The sequence below is a fragment of the Canis lupus genome, chromosome 17 (genome assembly GCF_048164855.1).
Source record: "Canis lupus baileyi chromosome 17, mCanLup2.hap1, whole genome shotgun sequence".
NCBI lineage: Eukaryota > Metazoa > Chordata > Mammalia > Carnivora > Canidae > Canis > Canis lupus.
Genome location: NC_132854.1, coordinates 46,403,565 through 46,426,654, shown reverse-complemented (window position 1 = coordinate 46,426,654; position 23,090 = coordinate 46,403,565). Strand labels below are relative to the sequence as shown.

The 23,090-nt window shown below is 35.6% G+C and overlaps 1 long non-coding RNA gene across 1 annotated transcript in view; it reads left to right on the top strand.

Moving 5' to 3' along the window:
- LOC140608413 (uncharacterized) overlaps window positions 1-22,675 on the top strand; it is a 38,036-nt gene extending 15,361 nt beyond the window's left edge. The window contains exons 2-3 of the long non-coding RNA XR_012010434.1: window positions 15,936-16,041; window positions 21,517-22,675. This is a non-coding gene — a long non-coding RNA (uncharacterized lncRNA). The remainder of the gene's footprint in view (window positions 1-15,935; window positions 16,042-21,516) is intronic.
- Window positions 22,676-23,090: the final 415 nt, after the last annotated feature.

Below are 23,090 nucleotides of genomic sequence, written 5' to 3'. Positions count from 1 at the left end.
CTATGGCCCTTTTGTGTATGTGGCTGATGGTGGTTGAAAGACATGCATTTCCCACTCATTTTCTCTCCTTTCCCCTTTATTCCCTTTCACTATTTTTTATATTTCCCAAATGAATGAGACCATATAATGTTTGTCCTTCTCTGATTGATTTACTTCACTCAGCATAATACGCTCCAGTTCCATCCACCTCGAAGCAAAGGGGTACTGGAAAGGGAGGTGGGCGGGGGGTTGGGGCAACTGGGTGACAGGCACTCATGGGGGCACTTGACGGGATGAGCACTGGGTGATATGCTATATATTAGCAAATTGAATTCCAATAAAAAAAAAAGAAATACATGCATTCAGAAAAACGCACGTATCTTAAATGTACAGCTTAGTGAGTTGTGACAAATACACATTTCCAAGTAACTGCCATACCCTTATGAGACATTGAGCCTGGCCATTACCCCAAAAAGTTGTTTGGCACCCTTCCCATACAATCCCCTCTCTCACTGTGCAACATAATTAGTTTTGCCTGCTATATAAATTCATGTAAACAGAATCATACATTATGTACTATTTTGTCTAACAGGTTTTGCTCACCATAATATCTATGAGATCCATACATATTATTGTACTTAATCACTAGTTTTATTTTTATTACTGTGTTGTATTTCTATATAAATATACCACAATTTCTTTTTTCCATTATCCTGTGGATAAATATTTTATACATTTAAAAATTTTAACTATTATAAAGTTCCTATGACATTCTTGTACAGTCTGTGTGATTATTTGTTGTCATTTTTATTAGATAAATATAATCGGTTATGCTGTGTCACATATGTGTTCTTAAACATTGCCATGCTATGAAAAATTGGGCAATAAAGAACACAGGACTTATGGGGACAATGAGGCTGGGCCATAACACTCAAAACCTTTGCCAGTGAAACAAACAAAAAGAGAGGAAAACATGAAAACATTTCTACATTTTATACACATTTAATGGCTAAAAATACAAATACTATAATAAGTATGGCGTTTTACCCTGAAAACAAAGATGATACTGGTTTGCAGAAGTGAACATTGGAAGATTTGTACCTTGAGATTTGTTTTGGTTTGAATTAGTAAGAAAAGCTATAATACAAGATACAGATAAATGTGGCTCTTAACACATGAATGAACTGTAAAGTATCTAATACACAATTGAATGTATGCATATGTGTATTTATATATTTATACACAGCTTAGTTCAACTGAACCTAGTGAGGTTTTTTTAAGATTTTATTTATTTGAGAGAGAACATGAGCAGGAGGGGGGCATGATAAAGGAGAGTTTGGTTCTCTCACAGAGTCAAAGAATGAAATCTTGAGGACAACAGAGACTGAGCAAAGTGATAGTTTACTAAGCAGAGATACAGAAAGGTTCTCAAAAGTGACAGGGGTCCCTGACAGGATTCCACTGGGTTTTTTTTTTTTTTTTTATAGGAAACTGACCAGGGAACTTGGTAAATTTCTTGTCAATATCAGAATGGATTTGTAAATTTCATGTCTATAGTTAGAACAAACATGGTGGACTTGTAACAAACAAGATGTTTCTCTGTAAATATCATGAGCACAAACAAGGTGTTCCCTTCTCTCTGGTAAATGTCTCCTCCATATCATTTCTCTACCTCTGGGATTTCTGTAATTATTTAGTAGCCATTAAAGGGGGATACTCCTTAACATTTTGGAGCTAGGGAGCCAGGTTTATTTTTCTGTTTTTACTGTCTTATCTCTCTTTCCTTGGGATGGATAGGAACCTGACTCTGGAGCCTTTCCCTTATCTTTCCCTGCCTAGATATATCTATGTCTGCCTATGTCTGTCCCTAACTCATTCCCATGTCAGGCACAGAGAGAGGCAGCTTCCCCATGAAGCAGGAAGCCCTATGTGGAGCTCGATCCCTGGATGCCAGATCATGACCTGAGCAGAAGGCAGATGCCCAACTGATTGAGCCATCCACGCACCCCTGAACCTAGTGTTTCTATATTCAATGTTCATGTGGACAAAACTGCATTATAAACTAGTAAAATACATATTTATACAGTGAATCAAATCTGTACTTTTAAAAAAGCATTAGAGCAGAACTCTACCTAAAAATGCATTTGCTGAGTGCTAAGTCATGTATATGGCCAACTTCATAAGAAGCTGTCAAATTGTTTCCCATGCCATTTGTACTGGTTTAGATTCCCACCAGCATTGATTTCATTATTTTTTGCCTTTATTATTTTATTCTTTCTATTTGAGTTTAATTTTCTCTTTTGTTTCCCATTTTTAAGGTGAAAATTTTGGTAATGGATTTTAAAATTAATTAAATGTCATAAATTTCCGCATAAGTAATGTGTTAGTAACGCCCTACATATTGTGATATATTGCATTTTCATTAACATTTAGTTAGAAATTTTCTCTAATTTCCTTTTTAATTTTTTGGATTCATATGTTATTTGTAAGTATGGCATTTAATCTCTAACATTAAAACAGTTACAAATATCTTACTAGTGATACATACTTTGGTTATGGCCATAGATCATGTGTATAAGATTTCAGTCTTTTGAAAGATCCTGAAATTTATTTAGGCCCAAAAATATGAACTCTCTTTGTGAAAGTTCCTTTCATGCTAAGTATGTATATTATAAATATTAGGGATGTCATGTTCTATAAATATAGTTAAGACCAAGACAGCTGAAGGTTTGCTCACATCTATAGAATTATTGCCTTTTTGTCCCGTTGTATTACTAACAATTACTCTCTGTCATGTTGGATGATGTATTTTGACCCATCTTCAAGTTCACTACTCCTCTATTCTGATGTCTCCAATTTACAAGTAGCATCAATCAGTAGATTTTCCATGATAAGTTCTGTTTTCCATTTTGTTCTTTTTTATAATTTTTATTTCTTTTCTAAAATCCCCCATCTGTTTTATCATTATGAGTACATTTTCCTTTAAATCCTTGAACACATTTGTAAAATCTCCTTTAAAATCATTTATTGCTAATTCTAACACCTTTGTCATTTATAATGTTTGTATTCACTGTTTTGTTCTTGATTATGAGTGACATTCTCATCTCTTTTCATGTCCAGTGACATTTGACTATATATTAGATATTGTTATAATACATTGAAAAGATTATTATACTATAAAAATGTTTCTTTCCTATCAGTCAGTGAAACTGAATGTTCTCAAATTTTAAACTTTATTCTTGCCAGAGGCAGCAGCTGAAATGTTTGTCCATTTCTTTCAGCCTTTACACTGTTGTTTTTTTGCCAATAAGTTAGAGCATTCCTTGAATGTTTGAGTGGATGTAGGTGGAGGTTATGTACAGATTTTTGGAGAAGTTCTATGGACCCCTCATTTCCAGCATTTTTCCTCCTTACTTTTCATCTGTTCTAGGACCCTTAAAATCCCTCTAAAAGCCATTAAGACTGAAGATTTTGCTTCAGTTCTAGTCCCCATAAGATGTAAATCTATATAATTTAAAGCTTACACATGTACTTCCCTCATCTCAAGTCTCAGCACCCCTCCAACTGCTGCCAGTTTCAGTTACTCTCCAGTGCCTTCAAATATGTGTTGTTCTTATTTTATTCTGAGTTTCTAACTGTCAAACTTAGGATTCTTACATAAAAGTTAATATACTATTATTGGTATCAAATCTTGTCACTGATTAAATTTTAATTTATTAATTTAGTTGATAAGTATCTACTATGTTCCCAGTATGCTTCAGATATTGTCCTGGGCACTATAGATATAATGTAAGACTATAATTTACCTCTTTATATGAGAGGATTAGTAGTATAAATTAATTATTCTAATACAGTGTGATATGATAAATTCAGTTAGCATTATGGAAGCACAGAAAAGAGAACTTGTAGGCATATCTCTATCTCTCATCTTTCTCCAAGCCAATAACACATTTCTACTCGAGATAATTCTGTCATAAAATGTCATGAGTATTTATGCATTAATGACTATAGAGTCTGCTAGCATTGACTTGATCAAGATGGACTCTTGAAATTGTTTAAATACATAAATTTGAGAAGTTTGTGATGGAGGGGAGGTTTTGTTTTAGAGGGCTTATTAGCTAGTCATTTAATGCTGTATGTGGAGGTGATCATCATGGATGTTCCTTGTAACTATTTTAGAAAACATTGCTATTCATAAAAGTAAACAAAATGGGGACTCCTGGGTGGCTCAGCAGTTGAGTGTCTGCCTTCAGCTCAGAGTGTGGACCTGGGGTCCAGGATCAAGTCCCACATCAGGCTTCTTGCAGGGAACCTGCTTTTCCCTATGCCTATGTCTCTACCAATCTCTCTCTCTCTCTCAAGAATAAATAAATAAAATGCTTAAAAGAAGGTAAACAAATAGAAATTACTTAAATGCCCAACAAATATATACCCCTTAAAAAATATTTTAAAAATTTTAAGAGACTGTACTTACAACCTAGAGATTGAAAAGATCTTTCTATACCAAGAAATAAAATACATACATTATAAAAATATTTTTATGAAAAAATATATTAAGATTGATAGACCTATAACAGTTTAGAAAAGAATGCAATGCAGATAAGTAATAAATGACTAAATATCTGTAATGCATAAATAAATGTTGCAAAAATGGTTATAAAAATTTAACAACTGGGAAGACACAAATGAAAAGTATATAAGTAGACAAATCACAGAAAAGCAAAGCCAAATGGCTGGTAAACATAGGAAAATATTACCAGGCTTGGGCTGCCTGGTTAGTTTAGTCAGTCAAATATCTGACTTGATTTTAGCTCAGGTCATCATCTTAGCTCTTGAGTTGGAGTTCAGTGTTGGGCTCCCTGCTCAGTGGGGAGCCTGCTTGAGATTCTCTCTCCCTCCCCTTCTGTACCTCTCTACCATCTCCTTCTCAAATAAATAAATAAATCTCTATAAAAAAATAAATTTAAAAAGAAGAAGAAAAGAGAGAGAAAAGAAAAAAAATATTCCCAGTCTTTATGGATATCAGAAAAAAAATATGAATTAAATGAAAAAAGACAAAGCCTAATGCTGAAAGGAATCAGAATGAAAGAAGTACTCTCATATACTGTTGTGGAAATTTTGGAAAGTAATCCTACATCTGCTAAAGTTCAAAGGTACATGCCCTTCATTCTAACAATCCAATCTCTAAGATTTGTCTTATAGAAATAAAAAGCACAAGGGGGAAAAAAAAGCACCAGTAGTCAAGGATAGTACACAAATGGGTTATTACAGTACAAGTTAAATTTTTTTTAATTAAAAGGAATTTGAGATTTTTTTTTCTGTAACTCTAAGCATTCCTTGTTGCCATCAGAGTCAGTGATTTAGTAACACTAGCCATGAAGCTCTAGATTCAAAGGCTTACTCAGCTAAGTCAGTACGTCAAGAAAACTCAACACATAAAGCAGATAACATCAATGACTTATTGTATAGATTAAAGCCATGTAGGAGGAAAAGAGCCAAGGCAGCAAACCTCCACCTATTCTACAATAACTTGGAGAGAGCTGTGAGGTGCTCTATTGAAATCCAATATCCAATCTGATCCCCCCTAAATTAGCTTAAACTGGTTTCTTCTGTATCTCTAGTGTCTTTAGTATATCTTAAACTCTTCTTAAGTAAGGGCTAAGTTTCCCTCCTCATTTAGGACCTATCACAGTGCTTGATGTTGTATGTGATAATAAACGTAGGTTGTTTTTTGAGCTGAGTAACTTTGTGGTACATGTTACTGTCTGAGATACTCAGCTTAAAAAGGTTTGGCACTTTTTAAAACTATGTAATAAAAATTGTCAATTTTAGCATGAGCTCTTCAGATACACTTAGGCATCTCAATATAGACAAATGTCTACAACTTCAGATCAACAGGAATAAAACATCATAAATCTTTGTGAAACTATACAAGAACATACTCAATAAAGTTCTGTGGGTTTTTTTTAATCACAAAAACATTTTTTTTCTTACTGTTGTCCAAACAGTCTAATTTTTTGGTATTTTGCCCATCATTAGGTCAATGAAGAATAACAATATTTAAAAGATGCAGTCCTTTGGAAAGGCTTCACACAAAAAAAGCATTAAATAAAAAGGCTTTAGCCAAACATACTGACAAGATTATAATAGCTCTCATAATCTAACTTGCATTTACTCTGTAATTACCCAGGAAAAGGTGCAGAAGTATAATTCACTGATGTCGCAGAATAGCAAACAAAAAGATACATGATAAAAACTGTGAACTAGGAGATAAAATTAGTCACTGCTATTCTTGCTCTTTCTGATGCTACCAACACTATTGAAAGAAAAGGCAAAATGCCGTTCACAGCTTCATTCTTCAAATGCCCTTTCCAGTAATGCCTTTCCCCTACCTGCTCTGTGAAACAATTGTTCTTCTCTCACTAATAGGATAAGAAAACGTATGTGGATTCTTTGCAAACCATAGGCAGCCTTAGCACACATACCCAAACATAGAAAAAAAAATTTGAAATTTCAGTAGCACCATTGCAATACTTTGCAGTGCAAGACAAAACTTTGAGAAAAACAGAGAAAATTTAGATTAACTGCTGATCTTCTACTTTAGAATAATCGATGATTGCAAATTAAACCATCACTCATAAAAGTTCTTATTCTTTCCCAATTGTATTATCACATATTGAGTTTCAGTTAATCACTAATTCTGGAAACGATAAAGAAGTTTCAGTGAATAGCTTTTTGCTAGCTTTCCTACTTAAATAAACTGCATTCAAAAATTTTAATAAAAAATTCAATTTAATTTTCAAATATTTCAAACTTTCAGAAATGTAATATAAGTTACTAATTTGGACTCTGAATTTGTCGCTTTATTTATAAAATAAGAGAAACAATAATCCATCATAGGATTTTTATAAATAATGAATGAGATTCTGTATATAAAATATCTAACTCAGTTTTAAACCATAGTAATTAATCATCAAGTTTTGATTCCCCTTATAAAATAACTCAGGTAGTCTGTTTGCAATACTATAATGAATATGGCAATCAAAATAGTAGATTATAAAAATAGTATTACGAATACAAAACCTACACAGGTTGGACATAGAAATATTCATAAGAATAATTTCCTGAACCACTGAAACCTGGAAGTATGTAATATAAGTATACAAAGAGTAAGAATGAAATCCATATTGTTCTCCATGATCATTTATTTTAGGCTTGCACCCCAAGTAAACTTAAAAGGAAAAATAATGCTGATATTCTTATTGCACAAGGGCACTTAAAAGGGAAAATAATGCTAATATTCTTATTGCACAAGGGCAGAAGGCACAAGGGCAGAAAATAAAGGCAACTGGCTAAAACCCAAGCATTTAGATTAGAGCATTGATGATTTTTTACTAAATATACACTGCCAAGCTCTCTCTCTCTCTCTCTCTCTCTCTCTACATCAGAATATCTAATAATGGAAGGGGAAAAGAAGAAAGACAAAAAAAGTTACAGCTCTACGGATGACTGGATGGCTCAATTAAGTGTATGACTCTTGATCTCTGTGCAGATTATAATCTCCGGGTCATGAGATCCAGCCCAATATTGGGCTCCACACTGGGCATGGAACCTGCCCCCTCTGCTCCCTCCCCTCCCACCTCTCTCTGCTTGGTTTCTCTTTCTCTCTCTGAAAAAAATCAAAACAAAACAAAACAAAAAAGTTACAGCTTTTTGTTTTGTGTATAGAGATTCTCTAGTGTTCCAACAACAACAACAAAAAATCCAGATATGCTTGATAAAATTAACTAAACAATTAATGGGGCATCTTTATGGCATTTATAATATATCATATAATCATAACTTTTCTGAGATATATATTCATAGAAAAATATAATGAAAGCTATGAACTCTCTCAAAAAAGGCAAAAAAATCATATAGGTTCTGTGGAATTCATAGATCCCTTAAAGATTTTATTTACTTTTTCATGAGAGACACAGAGAGAGAGAGAGGCAGAGACACAAGCAGAGGGAGAAGCAGGCTCCATGCAAGGAGCCCAATGTGGGACTCCATCCCGGGTTTCCAGGATCAGGCCCTGGGCCAAAGGTGGCACTAAACCACTGAGCCACCCAGGCTGCCCTCATAGATCCTTTAAAATTCATCCAAAGACTCTTTCTTATTCTATGGTCCTTGGTTATGAGTTCTTGATGTATACAAAGTAGTTTAAATATTGATGTCATCACGGGAACAAAAGATTTATTTCCAATTCCCCTAATTCTCACATCTGAGGTCCCTGAAATACAGAATTTTATATCATTTTCCATTTTAAAAAATCACATCAATGCTCCAAATAAGAATCAAAAATTTCTAAATATTTTCTTGTTGACTGAATAAATGAATAAATTAATACATATATAATTCTTTTTTTCCTTTAAGTTTATTTAGTCTTTTAGTAACCTTTACACCCAATATAGGGCTCCAACTCATAACCCTGAGATTAAGAGTAGCATGCTCTTCTAACTGAGCCAGCCAGATTCCCCACATAATTCTATTTTTATTATTTCAAGGTTCAAGTAATTGTCTTATTCTATGGATTATAACAAAAACTTAAAATTACTATCGACATCAGCACTTTAAAAGGAATAGCAATGGGACATTGTGACTTTTATCAAATGTGTTTTTTGTGACATTTGAGTGAATACATAAGAGACAACCAAACACTTCCTGCAGATAGTGATACAAGGACGTGACATTTCTTATAGACAGTGGTAGTGTGAGCATAATGTGACATAAACAGAGGAATAACATTTGATTTTCACAGTACAAGAGAATGAGTCCAGGCTAAAACCAACTAAAAGCATTTTCCTAGCTTTGCTTGGTATGATACTCAACAATTCTTTAGTGGAAAGGAATTAGAAGTCTGTACCAGAACCCCACCGTATACACAGACATATAAACACAGATATAAGTACTAACACAGACCTACACATATACTTGCTCACATACACACACATTCATTTACATGATTATGCCAAAGCCTATTAAAAGCTATTCTTTCATTTCTCCTGGGAATTATTTGTAAAAGAGAAAACTACCTGGAGGATGTAAGAAGAGCTACAAGATAAATGCATCTTGGAGGAAAAGAGGGCACTAAGATAAACCTGTGAAAGAAAAATAAATAAAGTGCAAGGGAAAACTGGGCCTATATGCACACTTCTATGCTTACCAAAAAAGATAGACCTATGTCTACAGGGAATGATAGCATCTGGATAGGGAGGTTATGTAAGCAATGCTGATAACACTGTACACTGACAAAGGGCTTATAAGATACCTGTCTGGAATATGCAAGTATTTAAATAAATGTTATCCAAAGTTCTTTGTATCTTAAGCATCCAAACTACAGTTTGTTTCTGAATACAAAGGCTCCCAAAGGATACTCCTAACAGGCGAGTCCCATGACAGAAGCTAATACTTCCATGAAAAAAAGTTCGAGATAGGTACCTGGGTGAAAGTAGGTTGAGTATCCCACTCCTCCTGGTTTTGCTCAGGTCATGATCTCATAGTCATGAGACTGAGCCCTACATCAGGCTCCACACTCAGCATGGAGTCCGTTTGAGATTCTCTCTCCCTTGCTCTCTGCCTTTCCCACTTGTGCTCACTTTCTCTCTCTGAAATAAATAAATAAATCTTTTTTTTAAAAAAAAGACAAGATGGCTTGAGACATTCTGTTGTGGAACTAGAAACAAAACAGAACAACATAGGCTTTTAGTATGCACAAGAAAAAAATAAATTATATCCCATCAATATGAAAGAGGAAGACCTTGAAAAGTGTCTAGCAGATGAGGAATACTAAATGCAAAATGTATGCAATTTACCATTTATTTATATTCTTTAAGTAAAATATTTTTATAAAATAAAAATCATTTTATACATTATTATCCTCTTGGCCCTAAACTTCCCATATAGTTCTAAGTTCTTTGATCCCCAATTTGACTATCACCAGTACTTGGAGTAGAGGCTAGGGAAAGGATTGTTTTTAACAATTAATTAATTGGTCTGGGTCAATATCATCTGGCTATTTATTTCAAGATTCTGGAGCTTAAGATGGAAATTATATATTTCCAATGCATATATTCAATGCATTGATCGGCTCTCTAGTTCAAGCAGAAAAGGAATGAAAGTCCATGGAGGAGAGGGTATACAAGCTCTCAAGAGGTCAAAAATTGGAAGCTACAGGTAAGCCACACTGCAGAACTGCTGGCAGGTATGTTTCCAAGGCCCTTTGGCAAAAGGATCACATCATGTTTCATAGCCACTGAAACCAGATCATGACCCCTGTACAACCATCAGCCTGCTGTACCTAAAACTTGACACCTCCTCAACTTTGCTTACAGACAGCAGCAATGCAGATTCCATATTGCATTTCTTGATGCTCAGGTGAGCCTGAACTCAGTTGTGCATGATGCATTGACTCTCCATAATAACCCCTGTTCCCAGCTGTGAATCTGGGTAGATGAAGACTGTCTTCTGATGTAGGGAATTAACAAAACAGAGAGTGCCAAAACATGACAGATACCCCCTGAGCTCACTTAACAGGACACTACTCACAAGCCTTAGTTCTGCTCAGGTTCTCTACAAGGTATTTTGTAGGACCAAACATAAGCCACACTAGAAAGAAGAAATCCTTACTGGTGTGACTTAACTCTTTTCTTAGCAGCATCTTCATTACCTGCTGTGACAAAGGCTCTTTCCCTCTGTGTTGAAACACACTTATTTCTCCCTCTACAATTAATCAACAAATAAATTAGTAAATAATTCTTCATTTGACTAATCTTCTACTCCAAGCTACCTTTCTGTTATTTTCTGCATCTCCTTCACCAATTGTATTTGTTTTTTCATTCTACTGTGTTTTTTTCATGTTCCCCTTTCTAAGAGTTCCTTGGCTCCTGCCCCCATGATCTCATAGTAGCTGCATTCCTGAAAATCACAAATGACCAGTTCCTCATCAAGTCTTGTGGTATTTGGGGCCCACATTCCCCTTGATTCCTCTGAAGTACATGGCATCATAATTATCTTCTGAGGCTCCTCTTGTATTCCTTTTCCTGAACTCTTCCTATTTTCCCCACTTGATCTCTGCCATTTACTTTGTATCCTTTATTATTTCATCTCTGGTGGCAGCTGCTAAAACTCAGTGGTCAAGCCTCTCTTTCCTCTTTATTATCTTCCTGAATGAGATCACTGTTTCACATTCATTTATTTGTCTACTCCCTCATTTATTCAACATATACTAATTGGCTGCCTGCTGGATCAGAGGCATTCTGCTAGGCCTGATGATAAAAAGGTGAATAAGATGCAGGCTCTGCCCTTCAGTCTTTTAGGAAAATCACTTGACAGAGATACGTGTTATAAAACAGAGTGGAAACTATATGGATATAACTATGAGCAGTTTGGGAATTATCTAGGAGATGGGTGAAGGGAATGTAGCCCAAAATAAGAGTGGACACCCTGGAAAAAAAAAAAGACAATCACTTTCATAAGGATGTTTTGCACCAGTGCATCTCCATTTCTGCCATTATGCAATTGGCTCTACCTTTCTGCCTTCCACTGTACACCCGTCCCTCAGTGTCTTTGAAGAAATGATGTTTAAAACCAAACTTTTCTGGGCACCTGGGTGTCTCAGCTGATTAGGCATCAGACTCTTGATTCTAGCTCACGTCATATCTCTGATTCAGGTCCTAAGATCTGCTTGCCTCAGTGTGGGGAAAATCCATGCTCAGCGGGGAGTCTGCTACTCTCCTTCTGCCCCTCCCCGCTGCTCACATTCACATGTGTGTAGGCTCTCTCTTTTGAATAAATAAATAAATCATTAAGAAAAAACTGTTCATAGCCACTCCTATATTTATCACCCACCGCCCCAGTTTTGTAAGTTATGGTGGTAGCATCAATGTTTATTTGTCCAGAGTAGCTCTAAACCTGAATCATTGTGGACTTTTTTCTCTGCCTCCCTCTTGATATCCACTCTTTAATCAAATTCTGCTGATTGATTTTTAAAAAAAAATAAGCAGTAGGACCAGGTAATAGTTAACAGCATAGGCTGAGTTAAAAAAAAAAAAAAAGTCACAAGTGCACAGCCATAGGTAGAATATTTTTGTGTCTCAGCTTCCTCTTCTTTAAAATGGGGATAATGGTTCTTACATCACAGGGTTGTAAAATTAAATGAGGTGATTTCTGGGAACATATCAAGCATTAATCATATGTCATCTACTGTTACTCATAATTTCTGTGTTGTTTATTTTTACTTTTTCATTCCTACTATCTTAACCCTGGCTTTAAATTTAAAGTACTCACATATGCATAATCATATCATTGAATGAATTGAGCTCAATAGGGTAAGCTCACAAAGTCACTTGATTATTTTTTCCCACTGTAATAATCATAAGCCCAAGCTCTTATTTAATTTGAAACCTTTCCTACCGCTAATTTGATAGCCTTCAAAACTGTAAACCTATGGAATGAAAAGGTGAAGTATGGTGGACATATGGTGTATGTTTCAATGTCAGCTCTTCCCTTCACCCTTAAATTGTTATTGTCATCCCTTCAAGGGTTAGACGTAAGGGAAGAAAGAATTAGGAGTTACTGGGTAGTGGTATAATGCTTGATTCCTCTGGCTTGAAAGAGGTCATTCAAAACTGACACTACATCTCTGGGGTTTTTTAGCTTTTCTGCAGTGCCTTTGATGTAAACAGCTAGCTCCTCTGGGAATCATTCCAACTCCCTCCTTCAGTTTTTAGGCATCAGGCACTAGTGCTCTTGTGCCCAGTCACCTCCTCCTTCTTACCCAGGCTTTAGGCAATCTCAAGTCAATGCCCTTCCACAGGTCTTCATGGCTCAGGAGGAACTCCTGCATCTTTTCCCCACACCACTATTATGGGATCAATTCCAACACACATTGGATCAACCTCTCTCTCCTGTATTCTATTTCCCTCCTCCTTCCCCATTTCTTTCAAGACTCTACTATCTTAGGTTGATTGCCACAATTTCTCATCTTAAGATTTCTCAGCTATGTGCAAAAACATTCCTTTGTATCCCTCAAACCCCAAATGGGAAGTATTAAGCTCTTCAAAATATCCCTGTGAAGCTTTTCGTGTGGATTTACGGTAAATGGAAACAATTTAAAGACAAAAATCTTCCAAGGCCTAAAGACCCATCCAAAGGAATCCTATGCATTAGCTCCATTGCCCTCCTGACCAGTCCCTAGTCCTATTCTATCCATCCCTGAGAGAGGTGATGAGCCTCACAAGGCAGCTTGGCAAGAGCTCCTCGACAACAGCTACAAACAAGTCTTGCGGTCACTAGGGACCCATTATTCTCAGTCTTAGGACCTTATGCCAAAAGTGAGACAGAAAGGACTCCTTTTTAATATCCCATTATACCTGCATTAGTATATACTTCATGAAACTCATCTGTCTGTAATCCACCTCCCCCCCATCAATCAGCCAGGTCTCCCTCAAGCAGTGCTTTTATAAAGCTCCCCGCTTAAAAACTCCCAGTGAGTCTCCCTACCCAGGGAGGAATTCTCTACTTCTATTTGGTCTACAAACTTCTCATGCTTGGCTCATCTTTAGCACTTAAAAATAGGAGCCTTTCCCAAGTGGCTCTTGAATCATTACCATTACTTTTTAATAACTAAGAGAGAACAATCTATTAACAATTAATTAGAGTAAATGAAAGGGGACTCTCCCTGTGTAGATGAAAGCAAACTGTTCGTGTTTAGGGAAGACTTGCTAAAGCACTTCAAACTGTAAGATAGGCAATCAAAAAGCGGTGGAAATATTTCTGTCAAACTGTGACCAGAAATGATTAAGAACTTTTCTCCAGATTGAAAGTGCAAATAAGGGGCAGAAATCAGCCTTGAATAAATTAATACATATGTATTAATGTATGTATGTATGTATATGTGTGTGTGTGTATAGAGAGGGACATATATATTCTTACTCATAAAAAGAAAAGATCTATTGTAGCATGTCTACAGATTAGAAAACTGGTATAATAAATAATTTAGCCCACTTGCTCATTTTACTTTTTTAAAGGTTTTATTTATTTATTCATGAGAGACACAGAGGGGCAGAGACACAGGCAGAGGGAGAAGCAGGCTCCATGCAGGGAGCCCGACGTGGGACTCGATCCTGGGTCTCCAGGATCATACCCTGGGCTGAAGGCAGCGCTAAACCACTGAGCCACCTGGGCTGCCCCTACTTTCTCATTTTATTTTTTTTTAATTTTTTAAAAATTTTTTATTTTTTTATTTGTGATAGTCACAGAGAGAGAGAGAGAGAGAGAGAGAGAGAGAGAGGCAGAGACACAGGCAGAGGGAGAAGCAGGCTCCATGCACCGGGATCCTGACGTGGGATTCGATTCCGGGTCTCCAGGATCGCGCCCTGGGCCAAAGGCAGGTGCTAAACCGCTGCGCCACCCAGGGATCCCTACTTTCTCATTTTAAAAGAATATTGTCATTTATTTTTCTTCCAGACACCGATTATTTACACTTAATGGAAAGCATGATACAAATGATGTATTTTGAATACAGTCTATACAGAGAATGTTTTACTAATAAGGAATAATATGTTAAAGTGTTTAAGAACTAAAGAATTAAGAACAATTTTAATCAATTAATAGATTTCAAATTAGGTAAAACAGAGTGGCTCAAGACTTTTAATTCAATCCATGGCCTTCTAAATTACCTGATGGGAGGAGATTGACAGAAGGGAAAAACAGAGAAAGAGAGAAAGAGAAAAAAAGTGTCCTATATGCTCAATTCCAATAAAACCTAAAAATGCAAAAGACTGAAGTTAGCTAGAAACAGATGAATTGTGATTCTTATTTTTGATGAGTCATAATATTCAAGAGAAAGGGTGTCTGAATATAGAATGAGGTTGTTCTAATTTCTTGATATTATCCTAGAGGCCTTTTAATATATTACTTATATCTTTTTTTTCCACTTGAAGAAAGAAATGATCTGACCTCTAAGAGGCACATTTTCAATAAATTCCATAAAACAGCAGGAGAGAATGCAGATTGAAAATGCAGTTCCAGCATCTTGCACTTTAAAAAGCTTTTAAAGCCTGTCTCATGCATTTATCTTTTAACAAAGATGAATGCACAAGACACCTCGTGTTCTACCCTGCTTGGTAAGCCAGTGATAATGTTAAATCAATGGCACAATGATCAAAAATGAGAATGGGATCAATATTCTGATCAATTGAATTGCCTTAGATATTAAAAAGTAATTATTCCAGAACAAGTCTGCATTGGCAAAAATAAGAGTATGTCTGCCTTGTCTAATAACTTTCACTTTAAATATTGACAAACTCGGTTCACAAATAAAATAACAAATTTTGGGGAATTGTATTGAGCACAAAGTTAGCAGAAAATGTGTCTGGGTACAGATAAAAATACAATTATATCCTTTCACACTTACCTCTGTAAGGGGAGGTATCCCCCCAAAATAGAAGCGATTCTCACTTATTATTATATTTTGTAATAAAAAGCAGGCATTTGGGTAGAAAAAAAAGGAAATAGGCAGAGGTCCAACTCTCAGGGCCAGACATAAATCAGAACTGCTAGGCGGCCATCACAATGCATCGATTTATAGCTGCAGGTGAGTGGCACGGTAGGTAGAATTAGAATTGGTCCCTGACCTTAAGGAACTTACATTCTGGTTAGAAAGCCAAACCTAAACATATGAAACAATGTGAGAAGACTTACGAGCAAAATAATGTAATGAAAGCTAACTTTTATTGGCAGAGTACAATGAGCCAGATACAGCTGTAAGCACTTTGTGTATTGCAGTGAATTCTGTTGGTGTGCTGCCCGGAACTGCCTTAGTGGCTCTGTTCACCCCACACCGAACTGCCATATATGCGTTAGCTGCCGACTGCTCAAAGCTGACCTATTCTTCTAAACATTACCCTCTACAGAAAGGAGCCTGGGAGTTTATGCACCTCCACCTTCCTGGACCAAGCAGCAGCCAATGACTAACACAGGGATCTACAAAAGGCCAATTCTCACCTCCAGTAGAACCAGGTCTGTGGTATAATTTGTGGTACACCACCCCCAGTGGGATCAGACTGCTGCTGAGAGTACCTCTCCGCTTAGCTTCCTCCCCAACATTCCACCCCGACCCATTCCTCCTTTCCTCTCTTTCCTTTTTTGGGATCCTTCTCGCAATAAACCATTTGTACAATAAGCACTATCTCAAGCTCTACTTCTAGGGAATGAAAGCTAACTAAGACCATATATGAACTCATTAAATATCTGCCACTACCTTATGGGGAAATTACTACTATAATACCCATTTCTCAAATGAAAACTGATGCTGTGATAGGTTAAAAGCATGAACAAGGTCACTCAGCTCATAAATGGTAAATCTTGGCTTTGATCCCAGGCACTGCTAGTGTGACACAACATGCTCTGAACCTCTATACTCCACTGCCGTGAAAGTTTGCCAAGTGAAGGTGTCACTACGGGTGGTGGAAAGAATGCAAGATTTAAAATAAGGAGATAGATTTTAATGTGAGTTCTTTAAGTTCCTAGCTTTGTGATTTTGAGTTAGTCACTTAATATTACAGTACATATATTTTTTTAATTTTTTTTAAATTTATTTATGATAGTCACACAGAGAGAGAGAGAGAGAGAGAGGCAGAGACATAGGCAGAGGGAGAAGCAGGCTCCATGCACCAGGAGCCCGACGTGGGATTCGATCCCAGGTCTCCAGGATCGCGCCCTGGGCCAAAGGCAGGCGCTAAACCGCTGCGCCACCCAGGGATCCCTACAGTACATATTTGTAAAATAAGAATCGTAATATAAAATTAGAGGAAGGATGAGATGAGATCAAACATGTGAAATACCTGGCCTAGAGTTGGCCTTCAAGAATGTTAATAAAATTTTGAATTTGAGAACACCAGCATTCCTTTGAGAGTATGCAGCACTTTACAACTTGTAAAATGTTTTATTTAATCATCTCTTTAGCCTTCACAATAGCCTTGTGATAAAAATATTATTGGATATATTTTATTGATTGTAAAAAAATCAAAGCTGGAGAAACTCAAGAAGTTAGTGATAGAACCAGAACTCAAATTTTAGATATCTACTGCAATTGCAGCATTTTTAGCTTTATTCCACAGCTACTTAAAATAATGAAGTATAATTTGAGGATACTCTAGTGATTACTAGCAAATCTCTTGCCCCTCTTATCTTCTGAGGAAAATACCAACGCTTTGAAAATAGATGATGGAAGGAAAGAGGCACATTGAAACTTTAGTAATAATAAACTGGTTTAGGTGAGAAACAAGAAAACTAAGAATGGAGTAACAGAATGAGGGATCAAAGGAGTGGGATGGGAAACTTTTCAAAGGTCAAATTTATAGCATTTGTTGACTGGCCAACTGTGCAAAGATGAGAAAGAGGAGAAAGTCAAAGGTAATTTGTCAAATGTTTCGTTTTCACAACATACTGGTTAAGAAAAGGTCCAACTCCAAAACTTGTCCTGTTTCAAATCCCAGCCTTACCAGTTAATTGCCAGCTAAATAAACTTGGGCAAGTTCGTTTTGCTGCTTCTGTTAGCTATATATATATTATGGGGTGAATCATACTAACTATCCCCTAGGATTGCTATAAGCATTAAATGAGTATCTACAAATGTACTTGTTGTAGAGAGGTACTCAGAAAACATTCCACTATTAAAGCACACTGACATGAAGCAAAAAATAAAAATTAAAAAATTAAAAAAAATAAAAAAGGCAGGAAGACATGATTTACAAGAGGAAGCAAGAGATTTGCATGCAAGGCTGATACTATTAGAAGATTTGGGTTTGTCTCCTGGCATTTACCTTTTAGTTTTGGATTGTTTTTTTTGTTGTTGTTTTGTTTTGTTTTTTGTTTTTTGTTTTTTTGTTTTTATCATTCCTTTGCTTCATTTTTATGATTGCTCAAAAAGGAGAGATATTATTTTTTTAGATCCCTTATCAAAATGCCATACAGATAAATCACCATCAATAAGAATAACTAAATCACCCATTCATATACTAGTCCGTTGGGCACATGTGCCCATAACCTCAGGAACTCACACATTCAAGCTTTTCCCCCGGAATAGCCCCATTTCCTATGGCCAAAAGCACGGTGAATGAACTAAAGTGGCTGACCAATGGAAAAAAAGAATGGGAAGTATGATATTTAATGTTATTACAGAAAAAAAAAATTAGAGTCATTGAAAAAATCCAAGTCAGTCAGAAATATCTCAGTAACATACAATTTAAAATAAAAACAAACAAAAAGCACACTTTTTTTATGGCCAGCAGTGTTCTTTTCTAATGATACAATAAGATCAGTAGGTCACAGGCCCTCTATATCTGTACTAGTCTCCATTATCTATAACTGATTCTCAATAACACCTTAAGACAAAAGATCATCCTTTCTGAAACTCAAGATTAATTAACAAGCTATATGTCTCCACACATCCACCCTCATTTCCAATATTTTATTAGATGAGCTACTATTGATCCTTAATTTTTAATACAATTTTATTTTTTTTCAATTTGATTTTTAGAATAGTTTTTGTTTCACAGTGAAACTAAGGAGCAGAACATACAGACATATGTCCTCTGTACTCACACACATATAAGCTTCCCCATTGTCAACAACATCCCTTACCAGAGTGGCACATTTGTAACTGATGAACCTACAATGACACATTTTTATCACTCACAGTTCTTAGCATCATAGTCCACTCTATGGAGTAGATCCATGTTATGTTCATACTACACTACAGTATTATATATTATAATATATAACCACTACACTACAGTATTATATATAATATATAATTATATAATATATTTATAATTATATTTATAATACATAACTGCTAAGTTATGTTTATAATATACTATAACATACTATAGCATCTACCACTATAGTATCATGCAGAGTAGTTGCATTGCCTTAAAAATCCTCTGTTCTCTGGATCCTTTATTTTTCTATTTTCATTTTAGTCAGAGTTACTACAGCTATTCCAGGGAAACTTCTCCCAGAACACATCAAACAAAGTTTTAAAAATAATATACTTAAGGTAAAGCTAAAGTATGATCAAGTAAAACTCATATTCTAATTTGGACGTGGGGACATGGTAAAAAATATATATTCTTCATATCTTCTCTAATTTAATATAAATTAATTAAATTTAGCAAAAAAATAGTGAACTTCATGTATCACATTGATGACAAAATCTTTTCACCATGTTTTAGGTAGAAAAATTTTGCTTAGGCATCAAACTCCAAACCTTAATCAAGGCTTTATGTTTTTATAAGATGCCAAAGGAACTTTCAATCAGATATTCAGTAGTAATTAAAAAGGGAACCTGTTAGAAGACTGATTACTCAAGTGAGACACTGGGAAAGAAAATACCACAACACATGATATTGTGAACTCTTATTTGGTACTTGAAAATAGCATCCCTACCTTCAAAGTTGTAACAAACAAAAATGCCTCCAGACATTGCTGTTCCCTGGGGGACAAAATTGCCCTTGGTTTAGAATCACTGAAAATAAAAAAATACAAATATTAATATTTCCAATCTCTCTCCTAGTTTGGGGATGAACAGGTAACCCAAATGTAACTAATCAGATAAAGCAAAAATACAATTTAAAAAGTTCTAGAAATGATTGTCCTCCTTAAGGAAAGCCCCCCCCCCCCTTTCTTTTTTTCCTGGCTTGGAAAGCTGTCTTGCTTAGAGTTGAGGCATTCTCTTTGGAAAATGAGAGAGAAGTCAAAAGCTGAACTGGCATGCTGATCCAGAGCTCCAGTGCTCAAAACCAGCATTTACCTATGTACAGACTTCTTGCCATGAGAAAAAAAGTTTTAAGCAGTCTTAGATGTTATAAAAAAAAATTACCATGACTGCACATTTTAGCCATGTGCTAAATGTTTTCATAATTTTTAAATGTGCGTACTGTTGGCAAATTACAGGAATTGTTGAGAGAATTAAAAAAGGATAATGTGCATGAGAAAGTGTGTATGGCACATAGCAGGTGTTCAGTAAATGCTGTTGTTGTCATTTGACATGGCATCAATTGACAAATAATGGATACCCTTTTAATTCATCCTCATTCTCTCTTGAATGATATTCCAGAATGGAGTTCCCAAGACACTCTAGACTGAACGAACTCCTGAAATGGCAGTTCCTAATTGGAGTCCAAAGATAGCCTCCAAAGGATTTATGGGCTTCCTAAATTTATAGTCCAAAAATATGAATTGTCTACATACATGAATCAGGAGTTCATTGCTTTCCATCAATTTTTCAAGGGGTTCAAAAATGGTTGACTTAAAAATGTATTGATAATCAACACTTAGAAGCTTCTTGGGCTGATACAATTACTGTAGGTAGTTAATTTAGATCTTCTGCTTTCGAGGAAAAAGAAGTTTCAAAAAGTTCAGTGTGAAAAGAGAACATGTTCATTAATGAACTTACAACCTGGATGGCCTTATGGAAAGAAGGCAGCCTGTACAAACACAGGAATGCTGTTAGACTTCAAATTAATATATAAAACACTTCTTCAAGAACTTCTCAAATAATGAGTGCCAATGAAGAGTACCTTTCTTTAATGAATCTTGATTACTGACTAAAAGGAAAAACTGAAAGGTGAATATATGACTTTCTCCTCCCCAAAAGTGTGTATTTAAGCCTCCCTGGAAAATACAAGATACACATTTATGTTGAGAATATTTGATTCCATAAAATAAGAACAAATCTAACTTGGATTGAATTTTCCAGAAAAGAGCCATGCTTTCCTGCCTAATGCACCCATTTTTCTGCCCTGATTAGTATAGATCTAAGGATTTAAAATAACTGATCACAAGCTTTAGGAATTCTTCAAAATATTATGAATAACTAATTTTAAAATAAAGTTTTCCCCTGAAGAGCAAATCATTCTTCCTTTTATAAATATGTCTTTGGAAAAAAACATACTTATATTCAGAAGAAACTGTGAAAAGAAATGATCACAATTAGAGAAAGACAAAGAAGATTCTCTCTATGGGACAGGACAGTGAAGAAAAAAGCAAGTGATCGATCGTGGGAAATGAATCCAATTTTGTGGAGCACCTGTGAATTAGTGGTCCTGTTGCAGCAAATGATACCTTGATAGGGTTAATTTACCTTACAGAGATAAAAAAGTCACTTCCAGAAAATACTTTATGCACCAATGCTAAAATAAATGAACGTGATTTATGCATGAAATTAAATATATTCAGTGATATATTATTAAAAAGTACCAATTTGAAAACCTAAGTAGAATATCAGAAACTTCCATGTTATTTCTCAGAATTTGATCTAGTTAGCTGGCATTTACCTTTGCTACACACTGCATTGCTTTAAACAATGAAACGGCCTGTTCCCTGCACCATTTCCCTGAATGAGACTTGTAAAAATCCCCATAATATCACTGAAGGTCATTGTCAAGTATCAGAGATTCTAAGTTTTTTTTTTTTTTTTTTTTTTTTTAGATCTGCAAGCAGAGATACCTCAGGAATATTAACCAACTCAGCCCTTCAACAACAATTATCCTTATTAAATAAAATCTGTATCAGCTGAATCTTAGCACAAAAGAAATTAGAACTGCTATGGCAAATCTGCAGTGTAAATCCATGGAAGTAACTGATTTCCGCAAGAGAATATTAATCAAGAAAAGTTTTAACTTTATCAACTGCACTAATGAAAAGACATTTTCTGTTACATATCACACAAAGCCTGATGGGGTGAAGGAGTGCAAGCCTTAAGCCTCTAGATTTTAGCTGATGTATTACTTCTCCAAGTTCACAATGCTTTTGAAGTGCCTCAGATCTTAAATCAAGGAACTTGCACTACAAAGAAGAGAGCCGCAGTGAAATTAACTTTTTCCTATCCTTGTATATGGTATTATTTTTCTTGTCTTAGCCCCTTAACATGAAAGATGTAGAATACTAAGACAGGCAGACATTTATATAAAGACCTGAATGGCTAATTTAGTGAGCAAATAAATCTGAGACACAAATCTCCCTGCCCCTTAACCCATCATCAGCAATTCCAATCAAGCTAGTCTGTTCCTAAACTGGAATCTCATTGCAGTTGCAACCTTTTTTTTTTTTTTTTTTGGCAAGTTACATTATTTTCTTTAATGCAGATTAAACAGCAAAACAAGCATATTGTCAAAATTCCATTTTAAAATGAATCAGAAGTGTCTTGCTCTAAATCTCTAAGCACCAGGTCCTACATCTGTGAAGTGGAAATCCTACTAGTGCCTACCTGGTAGGCTTAGTGTGTTTATTAAATGAGACAATGTATATAAATCAGCATACAGTGCCTGACATAAAGCAAATGCATAATACACATTAGTTCATGTTATTTTCTTGCACAGAATTTTTGAGGGGTAATCTGATTATCTTCACAATTTCCCACTGTGATCACAGTATTTATTTACATGCTGTGAAAAATAAACTAATCAATGGGAAGAGGAAATAAGTTGTAGCTATATATGTTTACTGAAATACATTTTTGTCTGTTCTAAAGTTCACAGAAAGAGGGATACCTGGGTGGTTTGGGGTTGAATGTCTGCCTTGGGCTCAGGGTGGGATCCCAGAGTTCTGGGATCAAGTCCTGAGCCCTGCATCAGGCTCCCTGCAGAAAGCCTGCTTCTCCCTCTGCCTGGATCTCTGCTTCTCTCTGTGTGTCTGTTATGAATAAATAAATAAAACCTTTAAAAAAAAAAGTTCACAGAAAGATAAATTCAAAAAGTGTTAAGGTATTTCTGATTGCTTCTCATGCCCTGGATGGCAAAACAGGTATGATATTAAGGGCTTGTCTATGCTAGGGCAGGCAAAATTTTCTTACTGCATCCCTTTCTGTGTCACGCCCAACTACTGGTTAAGGAGAGGATTTGGCTGGCGATTGGCAAATAAAAGTTCTGACATTTTGGGGAGTTTTCTGGAAAGCCACGAGAAGCAATATAGGTTTGGTAAAACAAGTAAGTAAATAGAGGACAATGCCAGGGCCGTCAGTGAAGGGAATTAAAAAAAAAAAAAAAAAAGAAAGAAAGAAAGAA